At 38.8% G+C, this 4,960-nt stretch overlaps 1 protein-coding gene across 1 annotated transcript in view; it reads right to left on the reverse strand.

The window, feature by feature from the left end:
- LOC119410489 (calsyntenin-2) overlaps positions 1–4,960 on the reverse strand; it is a 662,902-nt gene that overhangs the window by 25,513 nt on the left and 632,429 nt on the right. The gene's annotated exons all lie outside the window — the stretch shown is intronic.

Consider the following 4,960-nt stretch of genomic DNA (forward strand, 5'->3'; position numbering starts at 1 on the left):
CCATCCATCCATCCATCCATCCATCCATCCATCCATCCATCCATCCACATCCATCCATCATCTTTATTGCTTCTTCCTTTTCAGGTCACGGGGGTCACTGGTGTCCATGTCCAGCCATCACTGTGCGAGAGGTGGGGTGCACCCTGGACAGGTCGCAAGTCATCGCAAATTCATCATAGGGACACATGGAGACAAACAAGACAAACAACACCAGTTCTGAACACCAGTCAGAATTCAGAATTCCACTGCAGAAAAGTGAGATCCCAGCAGAATGCCAGAGCCAGTTTGACCATGGACACTTCTGTCCCTCTAACCACTGACAGGTGAATGTCACCTTCAAGTCACCGGAACATGTAGGGCGTTGACTGGTATCCTTAGCAGTCCCACTTTCCAGTAGGACAGAAATGTTAGAACGTTTCCTTTTATTCAATGGTGAATCATAGTTTTCCAAGATAAAGCCAGCCAGTTTACAATCATTTAGCTTTCTTTTATTAGATATTTTATTTGAAAACTCCATTAACGCATTCTTTTTGACATATACTAACCAGTTTAAATTTGCCTCAAAGCTGCGGTTATTTTCATGACCTCACATCTTTCCTTTCAAAATTTTAATGCCATTACTTCCCTGCTCATGATTTTTTGTTTTTCTTTCCAATATTTTTTATGTCATTATTCATATAATATCACTGCTTATTATTACTCCTATATTCAAAATAAACATCACCAAAAATCTTACAACTGAATGAATATGTTTCATTGAATCTGAGTGTTTTGATATAAAGTTGATTTAATCACGAGAAAAGAACTCAAGATTGATTATAAATTTATGAGATTGATAATTAATTCCAATATTTTGGACCTTATCCCTACAGTCTGATGCCGAGAGATGGCATTCATCCCTCTTTGGGTGGAGCCACACTTCTTTCTAGAAATTTGGCTGATTTTGTAAGACATCCAAATTATTGACAACCCAGGGTCTAGTCCAGGAAGCAGAGTTGTAGTCCTCCACACCTCTCTCCTCTGTTACCCACCCACACCCCCACTGAAACAGTGTCAACTCGCTCACAGCTCAAATTAAATAAACCAAAAATCAGCTCTAAAAATATAAATCATAAAAAAAATTAAAATAAACACAGTTAATTTATGTTGTATCCTTTATTTAACCAGGAAAAATAACTCATTGAGATTAAAAACCTCTTTTCCAAGAGTGACCTGGCCAAGACAGCAGCATAAAACATACAACAAATCCAAAATACTAAACCAAATACACAAAATACATATCCAGGAGAAATCACATAATTACACATTAGGGCAGTTACAGGAGCCAAGTGATCTGATCTCTCGTTCCTTTAGAATTGATTTAAACTGTACCAAAGTAACAAGAGATGATAACTTTAAATCCTTCTGCAGAATATTTCAAGTGGCAGGGGCGAAAGATTTAAAAGCCTTTTCACCCAGTTCAGTTCTGACCTTTGGTACCTGCATCAAAATGATGTCCTGGGAGCGCAGACTATAATGGTTAAAGTTCTAGATAAAAGTGAACATGAATGTGTAGGAAGATGCCCAAGCATCCATTCCTCCTAATTATTTAAAATTTCACGTTCCTAGGTCGAGGTGGAGGAGTATCTTAGATTTTTCAGTCAGGATTATTGATTAACACTAAACCAATTATTAGTTATAATTCTTTTGAGTTGCTGTCCCTTAATCTTTTGCATCCAAAATGGAAATCAGAAAAGCCATTTTTACTAGTTGTTATCGTTCACCAGGCCCTTATTCTCAGTTCTATTTCATATAGGCTTCACCCTTTAGTGCCCTGATACAACTGCTGTTGTGACTTGATGCTGTACAAATAAACTGAACTGAACTGAATTGCTGTCTCGGACTAGAGATATTGTTGTATGGTGGAAAGGGCACTTCAATTATCTCCTTAATTTGTCTGCCATGTCCACCTTTAAGGAGGTAGAGTAGATTGGGTGAGGAAGATTTTATTTTATGTGACTTACATCAACTAGTGATGTTTTTTAAATAATTCACAAAGGAATTTGGAACATCACAGCCTCCATGTCAGCTGTTACAGTGGGGAAAAAAATGTAAAGGAAAACTGCCTATTATGCCTAAAACCATACAATTGGCAAGATCCCCCAGCCCCAAAACTCCCCAGATAAACCACTCATAGCATCTGTGCTAAAAAAGGCTCAATCCACACCAAACCAGAAAGGTTCATTAAGAAATAAATGCAGATACAAAGAGACCAGGAGAGACAATGAGTCCAGAATGACTGTAAGAAAGGAATAGTGACATCTAAAGCTGGAAATAAAAGAACAACACAATAAGGCAAACTTGTGAAATATACTGCTTCATATATGGTGACATTCAGAATCAGCTGAATAAGCTTTGGAAATAAATTCTCACTATTGCTGAGATCAATGAGGCACTACTTGGTGGGCTCAAATAAAAGACAAATGAATGACAAATAATAAGCTCTACAGAGGGCAAAAGGGTGATTAGCTGGGTGAAAAAGACATTCTTCGCAAGCCCTGCAAAATAGTTCTAGCTTAAATCCCTTAAGCCTCAAAAGCAAACAAAATCTGCCCACCATGGAACCTGATTGTAACTTATCCTACTAAAACACACACAAACTCTCTTCCCATCTCTCTGCCTATTCTTTTTTGTTTTTGAGCCATTCTTTGGTTTCCAGCTAATCTCTCTCTCACAGCTGTAGCCTCCATTTCACTCAGAGAAAGCTTCTCCAACTCTTGAAAGCAATGCCACTTTCCACTCCTTTCCTTTCACACATTTCATACAATGAAGGAATAAAAACTCCCTGTCACTCTGCTTATCAACTCCCAAATGACTTCCAGTGGCATAGCTCAGAACCGAGGCAGGCTGTTCCTGCCTCTGTGGCCCGATCGTTGGACAAGACTTCATCTGCCGGGACTTAAATGTCGTACTCGTTTGTCACCGGTCAAGGCACTGCGACCAAGGGATTTAGGCTTTTGGAAAGTACAGGCCCTACTCTGCAGGAGGAGGTCTGGAGTTGTGGAGTGACAAAGAGGCAGCTGCAGAGTGACTGATTCTTGAGTACCAAGAGATGGACTGAGCTGCAGGTGAATAATTCAGGTTCCTGGTGAACAATTTTTAACAAAAGCCTTTTTTTTATAATGCAACTACTGAAGAAAGGAGATGCCCCCGAGAAAATTTTGAATAAAGTAGATGCCATTTCCTACATTCTGGTGTATTTTAATGGTTGTTTAACATCTAGTTTTACCTACATAAGTAAACACTTGGAACGCCTTGGGATTCCCCTGGAGGAGCTGGTCCAAGTGTCTGGGGAGAGGGAAGTCTGGGCCTCCCTACTTAGGCTGCTACCCCCGTGGATGGATGGAAGTAAACACTTGATTCAGTAACTATTTTAGAGTTAATGGCACAACAAGAAGTAGCCTGACCACCAGCTGATTCAATGAATTAAAAATATATATTCAAAGGTGACGATTTGATGCCCACATTAAAACTAAATGACTGTAACTTAGTTGACTTCAAATGTAATAAGATTATCAATGAATGTTTGCGACAAAGGATTTACTGATTATAACAAAGATTCCTTCAAGAAACCTCCCAGTATAAATCATAAACCAGAATGATTTCTGCTCATTCTAAATTTGTCAAATGGTCTAAATCTCCTAAAGTGAAGGAGAATCTTTTTAAAATAATAAATAAGATATATCCTGTAGCCATGTTTCTGCAAAGAAGATTTAAATTTCATGTTGATTGGTGTGTCTTTTGTAAATCAGAAGATGAATCCCTAGAGCAATTTTTTTTCATGTCAATACAAAGTGTTTGGTCAGACATCAGAAACTGGATTAATCTCAAACTTAACATTCCTTCTTTTCATGCTGATGCCATTTTACTTTATGTGGATAACTTAAGTTCAGCTTTCTCTGATGCCATAAATACAGTCGTACTTATAGCAAAGTACCACATTCACTGCAGTAAGAGGAGAGATAATAAGCCCTTCTTCCTGTTTGATGAACGATTTTGTCATACTATTCTTCATTAAGTAAACAAAAAAGCTGCAAAACTGCTAAAATCATCTCACAACAGATACAAACTTATTGTTTTAATTAAAACAATGTTTCTCAAGAAAAAAACTGATGAGCTTGTCAGCAGGTAAGGGGCGTTTACCTTCGGGACAAATTGAGATGGTCAATTGGTCAATTACTGATGCGCCTTCTGAATTGATTGACAGGTCGGGCAGTTGAGGATCCGATTGAAAAAGAAAACCGAGAGCTGCAGCAGCCGCGATGGGAGGAGGCAGGGCTGCTCAAATGCAGTGGAAGCACAGCAGTCTCTCTGTGCGGTGCAGAGCTCCAAGTAAAGCAGGAGATAACCAGATATTCTGCTTGTGCCCTCACTGCCCTGGGCCCCTAAGAGATTATGGGCACCTGGGCAGTTGCCCATTTGCCCATATGGTTAATCTGGCCTTGGTTAGAATGTGCAACACTAAAATGTATTTTTGGGACATACTTGCAAAGCTTTTTTAAGGTATAACTTTAATGCTTTTGAACCACAGCAGTGGGGCTTACACGACTTCCTTTTTCCAGTACAGTATTTGCTTTGTGTTTTTATCAGATGATATACAGTACGTATAAAAAACAATTATTGATTAGAATTGTAAGCTACCAATCCTGTGTATTAGCTCTATGTGAGGATTATACACATATAAAATCTTTGAAGGTTAAAATACACAATATAAATAGAAGTCAACCCTTTTGAGATGTAGCTGTTTAGACAACACATTCACCCATTCATCTATGTGTCTTCTGCTTACATAATCCCTTCTGTGAATTTTGGGTCCACCTTGAGATTCACAGTCAGTGAGATTGATAGATCTCACTGGCTGATCAATGACTCAGATCCATCCATCCATCCATCCATCCATCCATCCATCCATCCATCCATC

The sequence above is a fragment of the Nematolebias whitei genome, chromosome 6 (assembly GCF_014905685.2).
Source record: "Nematolebias whitei isolate Nwh7 chromosome 6, NemWhi1, whole genome shotgun sequence".
NCBI lineage: Eukaryota > Metazoa > Chordata > Actinopteri > Cyprinodontiformes > Rivulidae > Nematolebias > Nematolebias whitei.